Source organism: Manis pentadactyla, chromosome 2 (genome assembly GCF_030020395.1).
Source record: "Manis pentadactyla isolate mManPen7 chromosome 2, mManPen7.hap1, whole genome shotgun sequence".
Taxonomy (NCBI): domain Eukaryota; kingdom Metazoa; phylum Chordata; class Mammalia; order Pholidota; family Manidae; genus Manis; species Manis pentadactyla.
Genome location: NC_080020.1, coordinates 107,605,120 through 107,632,093, shown reverse-complemented (window position 1 = coordinate 107,632,093; position 26,974 = coordinate 107,605,120). Strand labels below are relative to the sequence as shown.

The 26,974-nt window shown below is 38.2% G+C and overlaps 1 protein-coding gene across 3 annotated transcripts in view; it reads left to right on the top strand.

The window, feature by feature from the left end:
- The window catches only part of GHR (growth hormone receptor), a 251,391-nt gene that overhangs the window by 91,385 nt on the left and 133,032 nt on the right, over window positions 1-26,974 (top strand). The window contains exon 1 of one of the 3 annotated variants that reach the window (XM_036910892.2): window positions 9,124-11,975. The exons of the other annotated variants lie outside the window; for them this stretch is intronic. The gene's annotated coding sequence lies outside the window, so the exon portion shown is untranslated. Of the gene's footprint in view, window positions 1-9,123; window positions 11,976-26,974 lie in introns of those variants that run through there. 3 annotated transcript variants of the gene reach the window in all.

Sequence of the window (26,974 nt, the reverse complement as noted above, 5' to 3'; positions counted from 1 at the left end):
TAGATGGCAGGGCTATGTGTGCAGGGCTGTGTCTGTACCAGCAGTAAAGGCAGCTTTGGCCGTTTCCCACCATTCTACAAGTACACAAGTGTCTGAGTCCTAAAGGTGACTCCGTCCAGTCAATTCTGAGTTTGACAGACTGCATGGAAGCTCCACACTGTGTGTAACTGAAGCCCACTCTCCCAGATACCACTTAACTCTTGGGTGTGTGTTGCTTAGTTCCTGTTCCACTGAGTCTTCAGCAAGTTTCTCATCTACCGTAAAAATATCCTACTTGCCTAAGGTGATTTTAGGAAGTATATTCACCCCTGTAACCCCTTCTATTCCTGAGACATAAGATCTATAACTTTTTTTTGGATCTATGATTTTTAAATATCTTAATATTAACTAAAAAATGGAGCCAAAAAGTCCATTCAAAAGAAACAGGGGGCCTCTTCAGTCCACCTTCCCTAACTTTATTACACTGGCTCCATCCTCTTCACCTGAAACAAGTTAAATGTAGAATTAGCACTGAAGAGAAAGAGAGTGAAATTGTTCACTTTTGAGCACGGGCTACAGTTTACAACACAAATTAAAATTCTGATGGAAGAAGAGAAATTGTCATGTAGCTATTTAATTTTAGTTTTAACTGACAAAATCCAAGCTTTATAAGGAAGACTCAGGCAGACATTCATGAACGAATGGGAGCACTTATCTCTGAAGTTATTGAAATGCAAGAAAATGTCTACACTGTCTTACAAAATCATTCACATTGCCAGTTTAGTTAGAAGAGTGAGATGAGCCCTGGTGGAACTGAGTGGCAGCTCTGTGTTTTTATTTAATCTATTAACTACTTGGCCTTCTTGCTGGGAAGTGGGGACCACATTAGAAATCAAAACAACACTTCTTTCAAATCACAGGACTTTGATATTTTCTAGATACTGATAGAACTCAGTTGGGGCTATAGAAATTACTACTAGTGCCAAATCTTTTATTAACATGCAAGGTGAGATAGTTTGGGTAGCAGCATCAGATTCAGAAATAGATTGTTGGCACAAACTGTATCACCTATTCTCTTGGGTTTTCCTCTCTTTCAATGAGAAGAACACCTAAATAGACTGTTTTTTAGATAAGCAGTGGAAGCTGCTCTGATTAATTCTGTGGAAAATGTCTGAAGGCTATTAGTGTGTGACTTGCAGAATAAATATATAAGGAAAATACTTCTGCATGCTTTGAAATATAAAGGGAAGCCTATTTGAAATAATTATACAATTTCTTACATGTGAAATCATTTTATTTAAACCACTGATTCTTTCTCTAAGGATTTCTCAGCAGGAGCTTCTGAATTCATTCTCAATGATTGCTGCTTATTAGCAGCAGAAAAAATTAATTATGGACTTTCTCAGGATATTCTCTGCAATCACTTGAGATAGTGAATGTGGCATCCTGGTGCATTTGCATTTAGGAACTGAGATGACCACAGATGTATGAAGTTCACCCTGGATTATTATGTCCTTTACAGGGTCTGTGCTTGCACTGTCCTTTAGGGTTACTGTATTATTATTTTGATGTTCCTTTACCAACTGAATCACAAATTTTGTATACAAAATGTTTGGGTTCTTGTTTTAATGGATATTTGCTAGCAGTTTCACAATGGTCCACTTGAGTAAAGTGAACCAGCCCTTTCATAGCCCTTTGTTGCAATTCAGGGTAACTAAACAAAACTCCCTGGTCCAGCTCATCCAGGTCTTGTCTGCATTTTGTGATGTCTGGGGAGAGAGATTGAGAACCATTCAGTAATCATTGTGCTCCTAAATCTGATGGAGTTTTTCATTGGAGTTTTTAAGAACATAGCTTCCTTTCTAAGGCTAGTGAGAAATACAGCAATTTTTGCATTAATGGGATTCTGCTGGCATCAGAACTCTGGAAGCCTTGTGACAGAAGTGTTATAGCCTGTGCAATATCACATGTAATTTTCTTTTCTTCTTGGAAAGTCTACTCTGTGGCTTTTCTCTGGACTCTGAAAAAACTATTCCTCAGCCTAGAAATGGGGATTGAGAAATCTCCCCTTCCTCTTCATACAATGCTGTCTGGAAGGGTCAACTATTGAGTCTAGGGGGTGGCAGACATGGATACAGTGACTGGAAGTCCCCTGAGGCACCATTCCAGCCCTCCCCTCAGCATATTACAGGAGTGGATGCCTTAGATATGGGAAGTCACCTGAACTCTCTTTATCTTTCTACCTGTATACATTTTTATGGGCTTATTATTTTTGACTGTCAAAATGTAAACATCTTTCCCATATGTGCTTGATAGCTGTTATTTATAAAGAAACAAAATTATCCAGATAAATTTGTGGTCCCCAATTTTCCTTCTCCAGCCTCACTCTGCTCTCTGCTACTCTGGAGAAAACACTGTCATATACTGGCATTTATGCCATCCTGTTTATATACTTTTAAGTTTTACTATATATATGAAATGTGCATTTTACATGCATGAAACATAAGTTCTTTGTATATTTGTAGATGTACTTTAAGTGTGATATGTGGTATTCTGGCAATTATTACTTTTACTACCAAATAGTTTGTTTTCAGAATATGTTGTTACATTACTCTTGTTCATTTTTTAAATTGTTGTATAGTACTCCATCTTATGAAAGTACCACAGTTTACCCATTCTCATACTGAAGGATTTGAATTTATTTGTTTGGCTAAAGTAAGTTTGCTGAAATAAATACTCTTCTATATTTCCCTTATGACACATGCAATAGATTTTTTCTGGAATATGCATCAGTGGGCTTGCTGTCTCGTGTCACAGAATATATGCATTTTTGGGTCTGGTAGATATTGCCAAACTGCTGTCCAGGGTGCTCATCCCAGTTTACGCCCACCAGCAATGTGTGCGAACCCTCACTTCTGCAGCTACTTGCCAGCACTTCTTCCCAGAGTTAATTATTTGTGGGTGATGGATATGAAGAATCACCATCTCATTGTTTTAATTTTCATTACTCTGATTATTTATAAAATTGAACATCATTTTTACAGGGAAATTAGGCTTTTCTCCTCTCTGAAATATGTGTTTCTACTTTGTCCATTTTGTTATTGTCCTCTTTGTTGATTTATAGAGACGTGTGTGCATAAACATACATATAATCCTAATGTATATATATCTTAGTATATGTGTTTATATTTCACATGTGTATAACAAATGTTTTGTTGTATTTGTTGAAAATTGTGCTCCCATCTGTTGATTGGATTTTTATGACATCTTTTAATACAGATAATCTTTAAATTTGTATATAGTTAAATTTCTTTTGTTCTGCTTTCTGTGCCTTCCTTAAGAAATCACTTTCTCCTCCATGGTTATACTATATATAAACTCCTCTAATAGTCAAATTGCTTTAATTTACTTCTGAAAATTTTGTTTAAAAGTATGTAGACTTTGAATTTTTTGGAGCTAATTTATGTGTATGGTGTAAAGCATGAAACTGTTTTTCCTTATGAAATACTAGTTGTCCCAACACCATTTACTGAATAGCCCCATTCTCTCTTCTATTGTTTGCAATGCTTTCTCTGTTGTATACTAAGATCCCATAGATGCTCTGGACTTTTCTAGGCTTTTTTTTTTTTTTTCTTTTGATCTCCTGTCCTTACAAGGTACCATGCCATGTAAATAGTATTAGCTTTTTTAATAGTGAACATGCTTCAAAGTATAGGTTGCTGTTAGCTATAGGTTTTTGGGTGGCATATTTTTTGTCAGATTAATGAAACTGCTCTCTATTTCTAGTTTTTTAAGAGTGTATCATAAATAAGTGTTAAATCATGAACTGATTTTCTGCATTTTGGAATAAACATTTTATGCCTCTCTTAAAATATTCATGTAGTAGATTATATTGATAGACTTTCTGATATTGGACTATCCTTGCATTCTTCTTTCCTCTCTTCTTTCCTTCCTTCCTTCCCAGAAAGCCCAAAGCATATTTTGGTAGACTTGCTGAGGTATTAGTTTAAATCATTACTTTTCAGGAATTTTATTTGAAAAGCTAAATATGGAAAAATTTTTTACTTTAATTTTATTTCAAATATGGTAATTACCTAAGAATAAGGATACTCAATTTCTGCCTACTGAAAATGAAAATATCTACAGAACATAAGCCTAAAAACATCTCCTTTTCCTATTTCTATACTACGTGAGGACTATCACTTTTCCATAAGTTATGGTCAGTCTCAGCTTCTCTTTTATTTTTTTCTGTTGTGAGGTGTAACCTCCTCAGTCCTCCCCAGTGTGAGGTCCCCCAACTAACTCGGCTGATTTTCAAGGTAGCAGAAACCTGCAACAACCGCATTGTCAGTGCTCACCCATGTACTCTTACACCCCTCAGTCAGGCTGCTCACTCCCACATCAAGCAACATTAGTGTTACCAATTTACACACATTATCTATTTCTCCCAAACAAAGCAGAAAATCTAGTGCATTTTAATTGTCCTCTGAGATAATCCTGTTTCTATTTTCTTTGTTTCTACTGTATAAATTGTACTTTCCTTGTTTCTATGTATTTTTGCCTTTTTTGATCTATAGAAAATGTAGTCCATATTCTTTCTACAAGCAGTATTTAGTTGAATTAGACACCATGTTTTATCTTTTTTCCCCTTGCCATTTATTTATTTGTCTAATAAATCTTTACTGCATGCCTTCTACTGACCTTTCGTGTTATAGGTGCTTGGAAATATGGCAGTGAACAGAAGTCCCTGAACTCATAGTTAACATACGTGTAAGAGGAAAGAAAGAAAATAAACAGTAAACAAATATATCAAATAAAGATAACTGTTATGGAAAAAATAAGAGAATAGGAGTTAGCTGATCTAAGTTGTCAGTAAAGAGCTCACAGATGAAGTTATATTTGAATGGATATTTGATGGAAGTCTGGAGAAGAGTATCCAGACAGAGCAAACATCATATTCTACATGGGGTCTTAAAGAAACATCAGGTATTGTTGGAGCAGAATGAGCAAGAAAAGTGTGATGATAGATGGAGGAAGAAATAGTGGGTAAGGTTATGGGGTGAAGGTCAAGAGAAATCAAATAAGACTTTCAGACTACTCTAAACACTCTAAGTGAAATGAGATGAACAAGGGACTGACATGTTTTTGTTTTAGCAAGATCAAGATCTTAGTGGAAATAAGGGATTCAAGACCAGAAGCATGTAGATTGATTAAGAAACTATTATAATAATACAGATAAGAAATGTTGCTGGCTTGGATAAGGGAGGTAAACATGGAGATGGTAAGAAGTGGTCATATTCTGAATATAATTCAAAGGTATGTCTGAGAGAATTAGTTGATGGAATGGTTAGGGGTATGATTGAAAGACTTGAGAATCTGGAAAAGGAAGGTGATATTGACTGAAATGACCAAGAATGTGGAGTGAGCAGGGTAGGAGGATAAAGTTAAAAGTTGGGTTATAGACTTTAAGTTTGAGATTCCTATCAAACATCCAAAGGTTTGGTATTTGGACACTATTCTCCATTGATTCTCCCATCCTACTGGGCACTTCATATTGGTCTACTTTTCCATGTCCTTTTCATTTTTCCCAACTACATAATACTGAAATACCATCAGGCTTATATATCCAATTATTAGTCAATTGGATATATAAGCCTGTAGTTCAAGGATGGGGTTTGGGTTGAAGTTTATATTTAGAGAACAAAGTCATATAGACAATGTTAATGTCATAATACTGTATGATATCACCTAGGGAATAAGTGTAAATAGAGAAGAGAAAAGAGGAAGATAAATCCTGAAGGTATTTCAGTATTATGTAGTTGGGAAAAATGAAAAGGACACAGAAAAGTAGAGCAAGATGAAGTACCCAGAAGGGTGGGAGAATCAATGGAGAATAGTGTCCAAATACCAAATTAAGACAATGTTTCAAAGAGTGATCGACTGTGTCATATGTTATTAATAAATCAAATTAGATGATTAAGAAGTAACCACTACATTTGGCAATATGAAAGTTATTAGTGACAGGAAAAAGCTATCTCCTTGGAGTGGTAGGGGTTAAGTCCTGATTTGAACGATTTGAGAAAATGGACAAAGAGTAATTGGAAATAAGAGTGCAATGTACTTACTTCAAGAAGTTTTACTATATAGAGGAGCAAAGAAATAGGTCAGTAACTACAGGAATAATAACTGGAGTAGTCAGAAGACAACCTTTTTCTTTTTAAGACATGAGAAAGTCAGCAAGTATTTAAGAGGGCCCTTGTTTCCTTGTAAAAATAGCTCCTTTAGCCATTATTTAAAAATTATAATCTTTAGGTAGTAAAGTCTGGTTTTATATGCCTCCTCCACATACAAAAGACTTAGTGATAGTTTAGCTAGGTATTGAATTCTAAATGGATGGTTGTTTCTCCAACACTTTAAAGGTTTTCATTTGTGCCCTGGCATCTTTTGTTGCTGAGGAAAATTCTTCTACTGGTCCATTTGAGTTCCTGAGTATATAATCTCCTATTTAAAGTAACTTCAAAGATTTTTTTCTTTATTCTGATGGCTTGTTGCAGACTTATTTTTTATTTATACTACCCAGTGATTACTGTGGGATTTTTATTTGAAAACTCATTCCATTCTTTAATTTTGTATAATTATCAATAATAGCCTTTTCCAAAACTGAAAGTTTGCAGTTTGAATTAAATTCTCTCCTTCTGGAACTTCCATTATATGTGTATTGCAACTTCTCAATCTGCCTTCCATGCTTGTAATTTTTCTTTCACGTTTTTCAGTACTCCTCTCTTAATTAAGAAAGTAATAAACCTGATATTGCAGTATTTGGCACAGAGAAGGAAGTTCAAAGTGTAAACTTGCAGTGGCACATTGGCCAGCACTTCAGACATTTTTTTTTCAAGTTATTTTTAAGGCTAATTGACCATATTAGGCAGATGGCCTCAAAATCAAATCAAAGATGAAGACCTAAGGATAGTCTGATATCAGCCTGGCAAAAATCAAGCTGATTAAAATGCTTTCTCCCATTTTCTATTCCTGTTATACCTTCATTCCTAGAGAATAATGAATAAGATTTCCTTCAAAAGATACATGTGAAAAACAGAATTAAAAAATAAAAGTAGGAGCTCCAATAAAGAAAGGAACCCAACAAAAAGTGGGAGGACATATATAATTACATTAAATGTTTCAAAGAGTTAGTCCCCCTAATTCTCAAATAAATGTGAATTAAAACACTGAAAGATCATTTGTACCCTTTAAATTAGAAATTATGGAAAAGAATATTTTTGCTGACAATTGTACAGTGAAATTGAAGTTCTCTGCTGATCTGGTCTGAGTCTAAATTAGGACAGTTTGAAACCCATTGAGTGATATCTATCAGTTGCATAAATATTCTACCCCTTCCATGTTCCAAGCAGCAGCATCACTTCTGGGAATCAAGCCTTAGGCAATAAACAGAAATACAAGCCAAATTCCCTTCCTTTCAAGAGGTGTTTATTGTACCATTACTTATAATATTGAAAAACTTGATGCATTCTCTATCAATGGCCTACAAACTTTTTTGACTGCTATCCACAGTTAGAAAATACTGGGTCTGTCTATGTGCCAATAAACATACACATGCATTAAAAAGTTTTATGTAAAGAAACTGTCTATTCCTTTTCTTCTGTCCTGTGCCACCTGTCTAATAGACAGAGTGGCCTATAAACTACAGAAACTTATTTCTCATAGTTCTGGAGGCTGGTAAGTCCAAGATCAAAGTGCTGGAAGATTCCATTTTGGTGAGGGCCCACTTCCTAGTTCACAGACAGCTGTCTTTTCACTCTGTCCTCACAAGGTGCAGGGTGGTGGGAACTCTCTAGGACCATTTTTGTAAGAGCACTAATCCCATTCATCACCTAATCACCTCCCAAAAGCCCTGCCTCTGAATACCATCACATTGAAGATTAGGTTTCACATATTAATTTGGAGGTGGGGTGGGGGGAGCAGGACAGAGTCTATAACACCATCCCATTCATTTAAACAAGCCAACAAACAAAGCTCAGTTTGACCCACTAAATTGATCCCACAGCCTAATAATAGATTGTGATTCAGTTCAAAAAGCAGTGAACTGAATGACCAGTATAGGAATATCATGGAATATTAATGTAGAAAATAAATTTTACGTTCACAGTTTTTGTTTTTATTTTTGGGTGATTGGGGTGGGGGCAGATTATGCTTCTTTAGCTATCATGGAAAAGAATGTTCCATGTAACTCCATATAATGGGGATTTACTGTAATGATACCAGATCTTTGTTGTGCACAAATATTTTCATGTATCTGTCTCTTAATACAACATGGATCCTTTATAGATTATTTTATATTATCTTCAAATTTCTTATCCATTTACTTGAAACTTCTCTAAGCTAATAGAATCTGCCTAGGTCACCCAACATTTAATTTCAAGTACAGTTGACCCTTGAACAACACAGATTTTAACTGCATGAGTCCATTTATACATGAACTTTTTTCAATGAATATATTGGAAAATATTTTGCAGATTTGGGACTATTTGAAAAAATTATGTCTTTTCTCTAGCCTACTTTATTTTAAGAATACAGTGTATACTACATATAACACTCAAAATATGTGTTCATCGACTATGTTATTAGTAAGGCTTCTGGTCAACAGTATGCTATTAGTAGTTTAGTTTTGTGGGAGTCAAAAGTTATACATGTGTTTTTGACTGCTTGCGGGGGAGAGGGGTGAGCACCTCTAGCCCCAGCATTATTCAACGGTCAACTGTATTTCCTATTGGTCAGCTGTTAGCATTCATTCGCAGTCTAATCAGTTAATATTAGCTGAGCCAGGTGGATTTCATTTGAGTCAACAAAGAATTGCTAAAAAGGTACATTTCCTAGAAAAAGTGGCAATTTAATTGGCAGACTTAAGAGACACTAATGTTAAATGGAAAGAGAAAAATCAAAAACAAACAAAAAAAGAGACACTTTTGTTTGGGGTCTGTTTTCATCTTTCTTTATAAATTTTATTAGAGAGTGACAGAAAAGGAATCTAGAATTAGTATAATAATACATCATATTAATACTTACTACATTGCTACATAAGTAAGTACTGTACATTTATAAGCAGAAAAAAAATTAAAATTGGCTCTGGGAAAAATGATCATTTTGTTCACCAGTATCATATACTCCTACTCTTGACTTAGCTCATCTTCTCGGAATAAATATGAAGTGTCTATGAGTAAAATTGTTCAGAAGCAGAAAACCTCACGTTTGTCCCACTAACACCATTTCAGAATACATTGCTTAGCATGCAATTTGGTTTTGGGGGACTGGGAATAAAAACTTGGAAAGATAGATCCCAGTAATAGGCCAGGCTCCTTTTCTAAGGTCCTACACTCCCCTACTCTCTTTGTATAACCATGATTTGTTACCTGTTTTTATTTATTTGATAAGTTCTCCAGTAACTTGAGGTTTGGAATTTGGTTTGGAATAAAGTGAAGCAGATTGTCACCTGTTTTCATATTAAACCAAAATAATATTTCTATATGACTAGGATGATCATTTCTGTGGCCTTAATTTCCCAAATAAAAGTATTCATAGGTTCTAAAGTAACAAATACTTCTGATTCCAGCACACTAATAGGATGGTTTCATAACTCTCTTAGAAAAGGAGGGCATATGTCTTAAAACTCATAAAAAAGCCATATCTAAATGTTTCATTCAGATAAAATTTCCTTTCTTTATAGAAATATATATTTCTTCATGGAAATTTTTTTCAGCTTCTGTTTTTACACAAGTTTTGTGTGATTACTCTTCCCCACTACTCTTAGTTGAGCCTGAAAAATCAGGTGTAAAAGATCTTTTTCTTTCAAGGATAAGGTAGAAGGTCCAGGCTGGCTGAAAGTCCTGGCTAGTTGGCCCTTTGCCAGTGTTTAAATCCTTATTATCTGGGATCCTACTTCGGGGTGAGAGCCAGGAAGTGTTTCACAAATCAGGCTTTCAACATCCCAGCCAGCAGGAGTGGAGAACGGTAAGTGGAGGTGATTTCCCTGAAGATACATATACCACTTCTGCTTACACCCTGCTAGCCAGAACTGAGTCATGTGACCACAGTTGGCTGTAAGGGTAGCTTGAAATGTAATCTTTCACTGAATTCTATTACTAATTGACAGGTGAGTGAATATCAGAGGACAATGAATAAATATTAGGGCACCCTACAGATTGTAGTGTTAATCCTTTGAACAAAGAAAGTCATTTAAATTTTTATTCAGAGGGATGTCATAATCATAATTGTGTTTCCAAACATAATTTTGTGTGAAAAGGATTGGATGGAGCCTGAGTGGGTGTGAAGAGGCCATTCCTGAAGTCCAAGTGAGAGATGGTGGCTAGAACTTGGCAATAGCAGTAGGCAGGATAAAAGCGATGGGGTGAATTCAAAAGATCCTGAAGAGGTAATATTGACAGATGAAATGTGAACAGAGGAGGTAGAGAAGATGTCCAGATAACTCTAGGTTTCTGGCTTGTGTTGCAGTCCCTGGAAGAAGACCAGGTTTAGGGATGAGATGTTTATGGACCCCGGGGCCCCTGAGTTCAGCTTTGGAAATGTGCTTTAGAGGCATCAGTCAGGCTGATTCTACACATCCAAAATAGGATTTCAAAACAAACTGACCACCAGTTCACAATCAGAGTCTCATATCTAGTCATTGTTAACTAATCTGTTCAATGGGATGTTTCCCTGTGAGGGTTTCTTGTGTTAAAGGTCTTTGTACTTATCACTTGTCCAAGAATGAGTCATCACACACAAACATAGGAAAGCCAGCCAGGTGGAAGGGAGTCTTTTAACCAGCAGAAGGCCTTGCTGATTCTGGCTATGGTCACAGTCATGAACAGTCGTCTTGTGTAGATAGTATGGATGGGACTGTGGATCACACACAGGAATATTAGTTACACAGCCCCACATGTACAGTAACTCAGCCCACACTCAATGAATGGAATCATCATCATTGTTCTAACCATATTAGGCACTACAAGAAATATGTAAAACTCCAGAGCTAGAAAGCAGTCATTTTGTTTCTTGTGTTATTTATATAAGTAATTCACTAGATGTTTAGTCTTTTGCACCTTTTAGTTGACTTGTGACATTTTTCTTAGACTTACTTCTATCACAAGGTAATTAAAACAAAAGAAAAACCACATTAGAGTGCTGTGTCCTGCCCAAGCAACCAAAACATCCTACAACTAATATATAGGTGGTATTGACAATTTCCTAATCAACTACTTTGTACCACTGATGCTATGGCTACACATTTACAATTAAGTATGTTTAGATTTCCAATGAGCACTAATGTTTTTGAATTCATTTTTTCTTCATTGGACAAATATACCAAGTGCTACACTCTGGAGCTTGGGATATTCAGCGAGTTACTAATGAATGCAAGGGATGGCCGCCCTGCCTTCTGGGAGCTGTCATCCTTGCATTGCCATGGGATTCAATTCAGATAAACCTATCACGCTCTCCAGCCAGCCCACCTCATAGTCTGTCAATCTGATCACATTCTAACGCTTGGCCTCCTCTTCATCTGGCCTGGCTGGCTCTGTGGTGATGGGTCTCCTGAGGCTCCTGCCCAGCCCTGGCCTTCACTTTAGTTGGCAGAGCCCAAAGAAGTACTGGGCAAAGGTCGGGGGGGTTCGTTATGTGAGGCAATGGGCTGCGTGCTTTCATCTACTCTTCTGGTACCAAGGGTGTGTGTGAGAGACAGAGAATGAGAATATAATTGATTTGGGGAGGATTATATATGAAAGCAGCAAGACCGAGAAGCTAGAGACTAAGACATGCCAAGCAGTGACCAAGAAACTTCTACCATATTGTACAAATTAGTGTAATATGGTCTGCTTGTATACATGACTGAATGAAAAAGGAAATTTAAGACGTTCTCGCCACACAGCCCAGAGGAAACCAAACGAAAATCCAGCCTCTGTTTCAAGAATATTGCTGTACTATTGGTTAGTATTCTGTTCTTGTTCACTTCAATTTTAGGCTGAGTCAGGTCTCTTTTTTTTTTTTTTACTTTCTTTCACATTTTTTAGATGTAGATCTCTGCCCTGGCCTGTGCCAGTTGTTTTCCTTTTCCGTGCCCCTCATTCTGCCTTCTCCTGGCTCAATTTCTCCTTGCTCCTTCTTTTCTCTATTCATCTGCTCTCCTCCTTTCTGCTCTAAGCAAAACGTCTTTTTCTTGTCCTGGAGGTTATAAAATATTTTTTATTAGGCAAAGCTTCAGACTGCCTTCCTCTTTGTCTGATCACCATTAAGATATAGTTTGAGTTTCCAAGTTTGTTCTTCGAATGAAAGGCTGGTTTTCTGAGCTGGTACATTTTGAGAAAGTCAATAGAGATTATGATTTGCACTCAGGAAACACTTCAAGGTCTTAATTCTTGTCTATGTTTTACATTTCAACAGTCAGTGTATATTTTAGAAGAATATCGTAAAGGTGAAGTGACACCACACTTCATGCTTGTTTTGGATTTCTTTCAGGTTTACTAAAGTCTTAGGGATGGCCAGCACTTTGAGGAAAAGAAAATGAGACTATCTTTTTGTGTTTCTATCCATACCTCTTTGGTGATTAGCTCTGGGGCTTTGGGTTCCTTACTGCACACTTGATTAAAGCTAGCCCATCCCCTGATGTGGTGATGGGAAACATGACTTACTCTCACTCATTGCAAAGCATTCTGATGAACTTCTAACAGAAGGATAATCTCCCATTGCTGCAAAATACCCATTTTAAAACAGTGTCAAGGGGTCTCTGTTTATTTCTTCAATATTCATTTAAAACTGAGTGTGCTGGGCACTGTGAGAAATAGGAGGAGACACAGAGATGAGCCTCAGGAGAGAGTTGAGGAAATCACAGGAGTCACAGTGCTAGGAGAGTGGTGTGTCAAGGCAGCCAGCATGCAGAGAGCAGGGGCACCACACCTCACCTGGGAGGGAGTAAGGGTGTTGCTGGAAATGCAGCTACGCTGGTGACCTTGGGCTGAGGACTGGGGGAATGAATAGCAGAGATGGATGAAGTGGGAAGAGGACAGGAAGCAGAGGGGCCAGAGGCGTCATGACCTGGAACCTTCTGAGATTTCTCCGTGGACAGAGGAAAGGGGAGGTTTGGAGAATCAGTGGAAGATGGGAATGAAACGGTGAAGAGAGGCCAGATCAGGATATACCTTTTAATAGTTTCTTGTTTGTCTGAAACAGAGAGGTGGAAACAGAGGCTGCTGATCTGCAGTTTCAGAAGATCACTGTGGTGTTGTCAGTGGAGAGAATAGATTTTTGTAAGGTTCTAACCAAGATTGTTTTCGGAAATTTATCTGGCAAACTGATTTCTCTCAGCAGCCTTGAAAGTAAAAGAAGATAGACCATGAAGGAGGCTGTTTCAAATCTAAAAAGAGAAAAAGCAGTGGGAATAGGTTTGGGGGACTTGGAGCTACATTCTAGAAAGAATGTTGAGGTAGAACCACACCCTTTTGGGTACATGGGGCATGTGAGAGGAGTTGGACCAAAGTATCTAGTTCAGGTACCTGGGGAACCCTAGTCTCATGTGGCAAGAAAGGAAATGTAAGAGATGAAGCTTTTTGTTCATTAGGTAGGAAACTGGGGCAGGTAGGAGATGCTGGATTCGGTTTGAACAGGAGTTATTTCAGATGCTTATGGACACCCAGCTGTATTAGGTCCCTGTGTCTGAGGTACCTGCCCTCTGGCTCTTTAGCATTTCCATGATGCTGTATGTAAACTGCCACCCTGGGAATTCCTTGTAGCTTTCCTTCCTTATTTGGAAGTAAAGTATTAACTGACAAATAATCACAAGCAGTTGAAAGTGAAAAATTCATTTGACTCACTTTTCAGTTTGATGGGAAGATGAATGTTTTATTACTGTTCTACAAGATGTGAAAGAACTGAGTTCACTCAGCTTGCAACAAAAAAGCCTTTAACTGTCTGTTCCTTTGACTTCTTGATAGGTGGACAGTTTCCATGAATCAGTCGTGGTGCAGGGTTTGGCTCAGCCTGCTCATTCCAACCCTCATGCACCAGCCAACCGGTTTAGGAGAAACCTAGGCAGGTCACTACTTCGAGTCTCCTGAGTGATGCTCTGGTGGTACCAGAGGGTGGCAAACATAAGGCTCCTGGGAACTGAGTGTTTCATCGAGGAGAACTGAAAACAAGCTCTCCTGAGCCCAGGTGTTAGGTGCACAAGAACACATTACAAAGATAGCCTGTCCTTCCCCATTCCACAGGACCTTTTCCTTCATAAATACATTCTTTTTGTCCTTATGTTTCCCCTACCCTAATCTGTCATGGATTTTGATCTTGGTTTTGATTTACATTCCCATTGACACATCATGTTTTTTAATTCCCTGCTTACACCTGAAGAAATTGAACAGCAAGGCCAGCAAACCGATCTAGACAAGCTCTCTCAGGCTTTCTCACTTTCCCCAGGATCATCTCATGTCCAGATTTACTTGTTCAACAATAAATTGCTTTGATTGACCCAGAGGTGATCTGACTCTAGAGGCCTGATTTATACTAGCCATACTCAAGAAATGGGTGGGTATACCAGAAGGCCAATACATTTGTTTATTCTTCATTTCAGCTGTCAAGCAATTTCATTTCAGCTGGCTATTGTATTTTCCAGAAAGAAAGCAAACCTTGAATGCAAGATAAAAATCAGGAAGTCATCTGGCAGTTTTAGAGTTGGAATACAGGGAGGTGATTCACCTGAGGGGAGAATGTCGCCAAGATCTGAGAGGTGATTGTACCTGTTTCTGGATTCAGACATTTTTGTTGGCTGGTCAAAGCACTCTTGGAGGTAGTTGGAGGAAACAAAACCATAAATTATTTACTATCTAATTTTTTTTCAGCATTCTTCATCCATCATTAATTGATGGAACTAACTTGTCTGTAAAGTCCCTTCCACCTCCAAATTTATGTGCTCTGTCAATAAGGTTCTCTCCACATGGACATGTTTCGATAGTAACTGGATAATTATCCTACTGATTGATGTTTTGAAAGTCAACCTTGGACTCTAATGGACTTTTAGAGACTGTATTAGTTTTCTATTGCTTCCATAACAAATTATCATAAATTTAGTGGCTTCTAAGGCCCATTTATTACCTCACAGTTCTGTGGGCAGAGCGGCTCAAATGAATTCTCTGCCTAGAGTTCAGAAGGCTGAAATCAAAATGTCATCAGGGCAGTTTTACCTTCAGGAGGCTCAGGGGATAAAGCTGCTTCCGAGATGATTTGAGTTGTTGACAGAGTTCAGTTGCTGTCCCTTGTAGGATTCTCTTCCCCATTTCCTTGCTGGCTGTCAGTTAGGAGCCAGATTTTGCTCCTGGAGGCTGCCTCCATTGTAGCTCACGTTTTCTATGTGGTCCCCTCCAGCAGGACTTAGCCTCTCAAATTTCTAATCTCTTGGACTTCCTCTTCTAACACATCCCACTGACTGACTACCTCATCTGCTTTTATAGGCTAATGTGATTATATTGACTGACCCTGATAATCCCGGATAAACTATCTATTTTTAAATCTGTTGATTTTAATTAAAATCTGCAAAATCCCTTTAGAGCAGTACCTTGATTAGTGTTTAATTGAGTAGCCAGAGATGGTCATCTTGAGGGGAACTCTGGCATCAGTCTCATCAGCAACACTTTGATAAAATGCTTTGTGATTACTCAAGTGATGATATCTGTGGATAGCTGATTTCATCTATACACATGTATTCTTTTTATCTTGCCATTTCATAGGATAGTATTTTCTTATCCTACCTTCATATCTGATATTATAGCCCCTTGGCATAGAATATTCTCTTTTGAAAAAAGTACATTTATTGGTCGATTGAACAGTGAAGATTGGTGTTTCTTTTCTCTCCTTCCACTCTTGTGAGGAATACTCCTTGAAGGGAGATGAGCTCTATTTTCACAAACTTAAAAATCATAGCACATATGGTCAGTGATTCTCACTCCTCCCTGCATCTTAGAATTACATAACAAAAATTTTAAGGTATCAGTACTTACCCCCACCCCCACCCCCAAGAGATTCTGATTTACCTCTGGTAAAGCCAGAGCTTTCTTTTTTTTTTTTTCCTTAAAGTTCCTGAGGTGGTTCTAATTTATAGCCAAGGGTGAGAACTATTGACATGCCCCAAACATTCTATCTTGAAGATAAGGAAACTGAGGCTGAAGGTGAGAAATGATTCACATAAAGTCCTATAACTAGTGACAGATCTGGTACCCTGTGCCAGTTCTGTGCCCCAAATGAAAGGGTTGTGGTTTTACTGTATGTAGAGTTCAGCACTCAGTAAATATAAGCAAAATGAATGTTGGGAAGGTCTGCAACACCCTGCTTCTTGCTTCAGTACCAAGACTGTTTCTTTCCAGGGCTTTAAAAACTATTAGACCTTGCAAAATAACTGTTTAAAGGTCTCTTTCAGCTGCTTGGCCTGATCATGAGCGGTAATAAGCACAGAATCACATAACGAAAATTTTAACTACATTGCACACCAGCCAGGGAGCTGGCCACATGGACCTCCACCTTCTCTCAGATCCAGAGCTACACAGTCCAAGCCTCTTAGCTGCGTGGGCTATTGACTGCTTGAAATGTGGTTAGTGCCAGTTGTGAGGTGCTGCATGAAATACACACCAGATTTGAAGACTGCCTATGAAAAATGTAAAATACCTCAGTAATGCTTTTCATATTTATCACATGATGAAATGATATTATTTGGGTGTGTTGGGTTAAATAAGATGTTAAAAGTAATTTTATCTACTTCATTTTTAATGTGGTTACTAGGATATTTAAAACTATATATGTGGCTGGTACTTGTGTCTAGTGTTATAGTTCTATGACACAGCACTATTCTAGAGAGCATTTTTATTAAAGCTGTTAGCAATGAATGGTCCAAGTCCAAGCTATTACACCTCCCAGGATCTTGAAGAGTGAAGTGGTATACTATAAACTTCCTGGAGATGAGACATGACATTGATCGGCCCTGTGTTTGCCGTCTATCTGGCAGCCAGTCAGTCTGGCCAAATAAACTTCTTTCTGTTTGTATGTATAGGCTTCCAGGAGGTAGGGGGATGCCCCCATGTCATGGAAAGAGCACACTTCATAGCTCTTAAGTAATGTAACCAAAAGTAGACCAGGTGCTCTTGGAGGCTCTAAGGCCTAAAGATGAATATTATATCCCTTGAGCACTACTGCTCCTAGGGAAACCACTGTGTCAGCATTTATGAATTAGCACCATCCTATAGGCCCTAAACACTGGAAATACTAGGGTGTCTGCCCCTGCCCATAATTCAAATCCAAACTTTACTCTTTCTCTTTGTCTTGTTCTCTGTGGTTTGTCTTGCCACACTGGTCCCTGCTCATGTGTTTAATCAGCCTTCTAACATTTAAGAAGCAGGATAGGAAGGTGAAGGCAGGCCTTGAGGTCATCAAGCAGGTTTCTTTCTAATCCCTACCTGTCTGGGGGTTCACTTAACCTTTCCAAGTTCCTCTAAACTTTCATTTTCTCAAGATTAAAATGAGTTTCCCTCTGGTAAATGTTGAATGAAATAATAAGGCACCTGGCCCATTTATTCATTGGATATTTTTGTGTGTGTGTGTGTTGCAGGGAGGAGTGGGGGAACATCTACTCTGTATCAGGCCCAAGGCTGGTTGTTGGCAGTACAATACTGAGTGAGACATGGCCACTGCTCTCAGTTTGCTCACAGCTAAAAGAAGAGAAGGGCAGGGAGCCTGGTAGCATCGGGGCAGGAGTGGTCCTCAGTGAATGGCAGCTTTCACTCCATCACACAATGCGGTATTTGACTTATCACAAAATTATGGACTGATGTGCCAATGATGAAACTGAGGCCCATGGCTATTAAAGAACTGCCCGGGTCACTGAGTCAGGACATTTGGGCTGGCATCAGAGCACAGACTGCTGACTCCTTCTCTAGCAATGCTCTTCCCAGGAGATCACATTGCTTCACTCTTGGTTTCCCAACTTGTTTACCTTAAAGGAACAACTTCACCCTTTGGGCTTGATAGAAAGGAGAGCTTCTCCCAAGTTTTGCTCTGTATGTTATCTGGGTCTGCTAGTAACTCCTATAGTACTTTGAGTTGTTGCACTAATCATTATCAGATTACGATCTCATAAAGAATTTTTGTTTGAAGATTTCATTCTGTGAGTTCTTATCTTCAACAGTTGTCTATTTCCTGTTATATAAAACAAAGCTAATTTCCATCTGAGAGTTTGAAAGAAACTCCAGCATCTTCAACTTTGTTTAAAGCACTTTCTCCATGTTCTATATGATCTATCACAGTAATAAAAAAAAACATTTAAGAAAGAGCTGCTTGTGGAAAGAGAGAAAGCAGAAATCCAGTAAGAGGTCTGTTTTTTCAAATTTGTCTTAGAAAAAATGACTTACTAGATGCAATGATGTAAAGTAAGATATTAAAAACAAATATAGTTCAGATAAGCATCTATGCAATTGATTTTCTCCTTCATGTGAGAGTCACATTTGTATCATGAATCAGTAGCTGCAGCAGGTGAATTAGACTGGGTCAGTATAAGAACCATCCATAGGGATAGTTACTACAGAGAGGCTTCTGCAAAGTGCCTCTGGGCCTTGCTGAACTCAAACAGCATGCCCCGTGCACTGAAAAAGGTCTGCTCCCAACAGAATACCCATTCATACCAAGATAGGAGCAGCATGAAATGCTCCTTATTCTTTCACTCCTCCAGAAAGGAAGAGATGGAGACCCAGCTGCCTGTAACCCAGCTGCCTCTCCATTCTCACAGGGAGAGCTGTAGCTTCAAGCCATACTTCTGATCATTGCAATTCATCTACCCAATTTTCAGCTCTAGAAATCCATGATTCACAAAAAAAGTGATCTGAGCCCAGTAACAACAGCATATCATTTTCTTACAGTGGATGAGATAGTGATTAAGGGTGAAATCAGCCTCTAGCTTATTTCCAACACAATTAGGCCACAGTGTCAAAGGTGTGCAACTGCCAGTATACCTAAGCAAAAATCGCAGCATTCCTGCCTTACCAGAAGATGCACACATTACATTATAATGATCCCTCATTTTCCCCGGACTCTCATGTAATGTAAATGCTTAATTGAAAAAGCCACATACTGTGGCTGCCCAAGAACACATTTGCTGATCACTTTACCCACCTACCAAGGCTTCTGTTTCATGATATGTACATGAGGGCCCCATTCCCAGTCTGCCCTATGGAAACATTATAAAACATAGGCTATTACTAATATCAAAGAAGTCTAAAGAATAGCTGGCACTTACGGGATATATGCAGAGGGTATGCCAAATGCTTTGAACAAATCATCTCATTTAATCCCCTCCTGATTTTTCTATGAAAATGAAAATATTATCACCCCCATATTAGAGATGAGTGAACTGAGGTTTGGTACAGCCAGAATTTGAACTAGCTCTCTCAGACTCCAGACCATAATGCTTTTAACCCCTAAGTGCACCATCTCTCTAAGTGAAGATCAAGGATAGCATCTGTTAGAGGCTGATATGAATTTCTAAAGACCTGGGAAAGTATCTATCCCAGATACTTTAGTGATTATTAACTAAAAGTGGAACAGATGACATTTAATGAAATCAAGTGTCCAGGGTTCACTCAGGAACACTGTCTCTTATATCTTGTATCAGTGTCAGCAGATTGCTTAATCTTTGTACCTGCTACCTATATGGAGCCTAGATAGCATCATTCACATCCCCAGCCAGTGATGTGCTGGGTCCAGTTCATACTGGCTCATAAATCCTGCTCAGTGACTTAAGTGAATCCAGTGATTCTGTGAACCCAAGTTCAGTGACTTGGTAGCTTAAAATTAGCCTTGTCAAAGGTATTACACCACAGAAATGGGCAAATGTCCCTCTCCGTTTTTTAATTCCAGAAAGACAGTTGCTAAATATTTATCAGTACACCACTGTCTCTGACTCAAAGAGAGATGCAATGTGAATTGTGACATTTTTAAAAGTAAATAAAGATACACCAGCTATCCTAAAAAAAACCTACAAATACAGTCTTACCTAACTTTGCAGTGAATCCTCTGTCCCCATCATTCTGCATTTGGGAGAACTTCTTCAAACATAACCATAATGAGTTATATGTCATTAAAAATATAAAATTTTATTTTGTTTATTATTTTTGTTACAAAAGCAATATGCTCACTGTAACAGTTTAATGTTTCTTAAGGCAAGTAAAAACCTACCAACCATAAACAGTATATCATGTTGCCAAATAGAAACATAAAATGTAACACAAGACTCGTGTGATTTAAAATTTTCTACTCATCACATTTTTTAAAATGAAGAGAAATAGATATTAGTTTTTAATAATATATCTTACTTAACCTAACAATCTAAAATATGACTTTAACATATAGTCAACATAGACATTCTTGAAATATTTTGTATCCTATTTTTGTACCAAGCCTTCAAAATCCATGTATATTTCACACTTACAACAAATCTCTTTAAATGCTAAATTTTCATCAGAAACACTTTATCTGTATTTAGATTTCATAAAATCTACAGGTCAAAAAGTAGATTCACTTACCCAACCTGTTCTGAATATACTTAATTAAATAATTAATTGAAATACATAATTAAAATTAAATAAAATTTACCTTATTTAATTCCTCAGTCTCATTAGCCATATTTTAAGTGCTCAGTAGCCACAGATGACTTTAGAGGCAACTGAATTCGTCAGCACAGGTACATACTATATATCCCTTATTTGTTTTATAAAAAAAGAGACCTATTATTATATTGCCCCCAAAAGTCTTTTTTCCCTCATACGTTGCACATTTAAAATACTTTCCCCCAATACTGTATTTCCCATGGATACAGAAAAGAAAGTTCAGCAAAAATAGTCTTATCAATAATGTCTGTGAACTTTTTCTCTCTCACTAATGGGAAATAAATAAATTGACCTGAGGCATTTTGGGTCTGACCACTTTTCAGCTGACCCACCACCATAGGAAGTGGATAATAACATGAACTCTAAATGCAAACCGTTCCAATAAATGCCTGGTGCTAATTAGAATAGGTCATTTCAAATCCCCTTTTGGATTAGTTTCCTTTTTTCAGAGCTGAGTTCATAGAAAAACTTCACCAGGAAATCAATTAGATCCAGTTTTGCAATATTTCATTAGTAATCAACACCAGTACCAGAAAGTACACATTTATTAGGTTATCTAGGTTACCTACTTGGAGTCTTGGTTTTGCAATATGAACAGTTCTGCTTTGGTGGGGAGTTTTTTTCAGCTCTTGCCTTTTCAGTATCGGAATAGCTAGATCAATAAAATAAGAATTGGGGAAACTTATTTCGGATCCCTTTGGCTGCCATTTTGGTGTTATGCCTTCACAGCCTTAATCTGTCATTTTATTCCTCCGATATAATACTATGCTAATACACTTTGAGGGATGCTTCTGACCACTTTTAAATACTTGATGCAAAGGAGAGAATATAGGTGGTTTTTGGTGATGGTTCATTTTGTCTCTGCCCAATTGTGAACCAGGTATGAAGACATTTTTCCCTATGCCACTTATATATAATACATAAATTATCAAAAGTAATGTATTTTAATAATAATAAAGATGATGTTGGGGGTTCTTCACCAAATAATCTTCACATTAAATGCATCTGATACTCATTGTCTCTGTGTAGATGTCTCTGAAGACCGGTAATGACTTCTCTCTCAGTCTTTGATCTCCTGCTGTCAACTTCCCACTAGACATTTCTAACATTTCCACAAATCTCATGATCACCTTAAACACCAAGTTTCCAAGACAGTCATGTGAGCTTCTCTTCCCTCAAAATAACTCAGATCCCAAATTCCTGATTTCTGTCAATGTACCATCTTTCATCCACAAACATACTGTATATTCTGTCATTTGTGATAGATATGTCTATCTTTTTTTTGTTTGTTTTTCATTTTTTTTAATTTTGGTATCATTAATGTACAATTACTTGAACAAAATTATGGTTACTAAACTCCCCCCTATTATCAAGTCCCCCCCACATACCCCATTACAGTCACTGTCCATCAGTGTAGTAAGATGCAATAGAATCACTACTTGTTTTCTCTGTATATACTGCCTTCCCCATGCATTATGTGTGCTAATTGTAATGCCCCTTTTTCCCTCTTATCCCTCCCTTCCCACCCATCCTCCCCAGTCCCTTTCCCTTTGGTAACTGTTAGTCCATTCTTGGGTTCTGTCAGTCTGCTGTTGTTTTGTTCCTTCAGTTTTTGCTTTGTTCTTATACTCCACAGATGAGTTAAATCATTTGATACTTGTCTTTCTCTGCCTGGCTTATTTCACTAAGCAAAATACCCTCTGGCTCCATCCATGTTGTTGCAAATGGTAGGATTTGTTTTCTTCTTATGGCTGAATAATACTCCATTGTGTATATATACTACATCTTCTTTATCCATTCGTCTACTGATGGACACTTAGGTTGCTTCCATTTCTTGGCTATTATAAATAGCGCTGCAATAAACATAGGGCTGCATATGTCTTTTTCAAACTGGGCTTCTGCATTCTTAGGGTAAATTCCTGGGAGTGGAATTCCCAGGTCAATGGTATTTTTATTTTGAGTTTCTTGAGGAATCTCCATACTGCTTTCCACAATGGTTGAACTAGTTTACATTCCCACCAGCAGTGTAGGAGGGTTCCCCTTTCTCCACATCCTTGCCAACATTTGTTGTTGTTTGTCTTTTGGATGTTGGCCATCCTAACTGGTGTGAGGTGATATCTCATTGTGGTTTTAATTTGCATTTCTCTGATGATTAGCAATGTGGAGCATCTTTTCATGTGCCTCTTGGCCATCTGAATTTCTTCTTTGGAGAACTATTCAGCTCCTCTGCCCATTTTTTAATTGGATTATTTGCTTTTTGTTTGTTGAGGTGTGTGAGCTCTTTATATAATTTGGAAGTCAACCCCTGATCAGATATATCATTTATGAATATACTCTCCTATGCTGTAGGATGCCTTTTTGTTCTACTGATGGTGTCCTTTGCTGAACAGAAGCTTTTTAGTTTGATATAGTCCCACTTGTTCATTTTTGCTTTTGTTTTCCTTGCCCAGGGAGATATGTTCATGAAGAAGTTGCTCATGTTTATGTCCAAGAGATTTTTGCCTATATTTTTTTCTAAGAGTTTTATGGTTTCATGACTTACATTCAGGTATTTGATCCATTTTGAGGTTACTTTTGTGTATGGGGTTAGACAATGATCCAGTTTCATTCTCCTACATGTCTCTGTCCAGTTTTGCCAATACCAGCTGTTGAAGAGGCTGTCATTTCCCCATTATATGTCCATGGCTCCTTTATCATATATTAATTGACCGTATATGCTTGGGTTTATATCTGGGCTCTCTATTCTGTTCCACTGGTCTATGGGTCTGTTTTTGTGCCAATCCCAAATTGTCTTGATTACTGTGGCTTTGTAGTAGAGCTTGAAGTCAGGGAGGATAATTCCCCCCACTTTATTCTTCCTTCTCAGGATTGCTTTGGCTATGTGGGGTCTTTTATCATTCCATAAGAATTTTAGAACTATTTGTTCTAGTTCATTGAAGAATACTGTAGGTATTTTGATGGGGTTTGCATTGAATCTGTAGATTGCTTTAGGCAGGATGGCCATTTTGAGATATGTCTATCTTTATCATCTCCTGTATCCAGTCATCACCAAATCTTGTCCATATTTCTCATGATATTACATTTAGAAGGTGTAAGGGGCAGATTTATCCTGAAGAAAATCCACTTTTGCATATGATTTACCTCTACCAAAACTTCCAGTGACTTCCTCATGAATGTGAGTTGAAAATGCTGTTTGTCTGGTCCTCCCTCCCTTGCCAATCCAGTTTTATTTCCTTTTATTCATAATTTCAAACCTTGTTCTCTATTTCACTAGCCCCTCAGACTACTACCCTGAGCTAATGAGACGCAGACCATATCCAGGACGTCAGCTCTGTCTGAGCTTTGCACCAGAATACTTCACACACTCTCTCGTACTTCTACTAAACTATTACAGTCTTACTGTTGTTTAGTTCTAATTTTAAGCCCCTGAATTCAGTGGCTGATTTTTCCCTATTCTGACCTTCTGTTTTTAGATACACTTCTTCCTTCCTTTTCAGTTTCATGTGCCTATTCTTGACTCACTCTTGAAACCAAGAACCATGATTTTGGTTGCTTCTGTATTCTCCATTTTACCTTGCACAATGCTAGCAGGCACTGGTAGTTCAATAAATACTTGCTAAATTAAAATTAAGGAGAATTCAACTAATTGCTTTCAAGTTGGAAAAAAATATTTTGTTTACTCTCCCTCTCTTCTCATGTACTTATGTACTGTGTTATAGCCAAGGAATAAAAGTCAGTATATCATAGTCCCACATATAATTTGGAGACCTCCTTTGTTTGGCAGTCAACAGAATTAAAACTTATGCCAGCTGCATCACAGTGTGTCTCAACTGGCTCTCCCTTGAGGAAAGGGGGAAAGAGAAGGCCAAATACCTCAGGCTTTGAGAGTGGGAATGGTGTGAGTTCCATTATGCAAGAAATGAAACTTGTCTTCCCCCCAAAAGGAAAATCTTGCCATGAGGCTATTAGCCAAAGAATGCATAAATATAGAAATGTAGAGAGGGATTTCCCTAGAAAAATATTGCAAACTTTAAAAATCCAGTAGGCTAAGGTGCAAATTGGTAGATTCCTCTGGACAATGCCTGTGTCTGTTTAGATTCTTGTATTGGGGAGGGGGGATAATGGGACTTTGTCATGCTCTAATCTGGTGCATCATTGATAGATTGCATTAAAGTTCCAAACTTCGTGTGTTGGCACTCTGTCCTCTCCTAGGGACACGTTATCTCAGCTAGAACCTAGCAAACTGAGGTCCTCTCATCTCGAAGCACCACATGGAGCTCTGAAATACTGAAGATGGCAGCTTACAATCAGATTGAAGGGAATCACAATTGGCCTGCACCATGAGATGGCTCTAGAGAGACTTCATTAAGAGTTCAAATGTCTATTTTTGTAGTCCTCCCCTGGGTCAGCAACCGTGAAGGGGGCATTAGTCTCTAATGAAGCAATTTGCTCTTGCCAAATCCAACCACATTTCTTTATCCTCTTCTCTGCTCCCACCCCCTAACCAGAGAGTTAGAATTGGGTTCCTGTGCAGTGCTCAGTGGCCATGAACTGTTTTCACCTCCTATTTGAGAGAATGGCAGTTTTTAATACCTCCTTTTCTGCTGTAGGAGTGCACAGACAGATTTCTGGTTAATTTTGCACTGGAGGTTGTGATTTATTTGTTTGTTTTGCTTTGTGAGATAAGAGCAACTTCTATGGAGATGTGTTTGCCTCGTAAAGGAATTGTGATAATTTGAGAGAAATTCATTTGCAGACAGCAGCTTTCAAAAGTTTGAGGATGCGAGGGGGCCAACTACTATTCGCCTGAAGCAAAATTCACTTGTTTCTGGCATCTGCCAAGTCTCTGAGATGCTAGAGGAGGTAACTTCTGGAGCAGAGAAGCGCCCACCGGAGAAATGCAAACCTGTTCATACCCTTAGTCAGGAAGCAAAAAATGCAACCTGGTAATTGGGATTCTGTCACAACCTGCTGTTGAGAGAGTTCACGCCAGGGGTAGCTTCTTTACCTGACGCTAAATGTACTGACAGGCAGCTAATAAAACTAACACTTTATACAGAGTCCACTTCCTCAATGCTTTTCCTACCTTAAGAAAATACTTCAGAAATAAAATTCAAAAGGAAATACCCAGTTATCAATAGGGTTGCATTATCAGACTATGACATATTTCTCTGTAGTCTTTTTATATATTTCTATTGGAGGCTTCAAACTATACTCAGCCTATTCATCTTGGAGTAAAGGTGCTCAGTGGTTCCCATTTGCCAAGTAGATGGGATGGTGCAAGTCCATTAGCCCCAGAGGCTTCCAGGTCAGGAACTTAAAACATGCTTTTTACAATAACTGCAACTCACATTTGTATGAAATCTTGCAGTTGGCTGACTGTGTTCACCCTCACTCTCATGCTTGATCCTATCAGTGACTCTGTGAGGCGGTGTACTATGGAGCTCCTTAAGCGTGTCAGCATATGCATGCATGCTCAGACACAGGAAGATACTCAGTTTATGTGTTTTCTTTGAATTTTTCTGAAAACATAAAATCACATGGAACACAATATGGGTCATCCAGTGCATAGAAATGAAAGAACAGAGAGAGCGTAAAACATTTTATACCTATTCAGATTTATGAAGCCATTCCTGGGGACCACACCATTCCATTACCCGTGAAAACAAACATTCTTGTTCATCGTTTCAGCCTCATTAGGGTTAGCAGGAAGATCTGTTTCTATATCATTATGGGTAAGAATGCCCAATAATACAAATGAGGCTGAGGGAGGCCCTGGTGGAGCTCCCAGTGCACTGCTGAGGTGCGCCTTGTGACTTGGAAGTAGTGTAATTTTATGGCAGTATTTCAGCTGAGCTTCCAAGTGGTTAGCTATCAGAGGTAACAACACTCTACTCTTCAAAGGGCAGTCTGCTGAGTTCATTTTAAACCAGTCCAAACTTGCCTCTTCAGAGGTCCAAAGAGAGGCTGCTTGATTTATTTATTCCAAAGAAGCATATTTCCTCCAGGTAAAGGTGTGCATTGGCTGAGGCATGTTGATCTGCTCCCCCATTCATCAAAGTGAAGGGTTTAAGGTGTGGCCACACTGGGAATTCCAAACAGCCAGCAAGGCCAGCCGTGAACTGACTGTCTTTGAGTCTGAGGTCTTTACATTCCTGGGCCTTTCACAGACCACATTCCTCCTCAAACTAAAAGCCCAGGAGGACACCAGATGTCCCAGGGAGCCATCTAGGAAGCACAGATGTTTTATTTTCTTTTGCTCCTCACCTCCTTTCTGCCACCTGCTACCCAGCGAA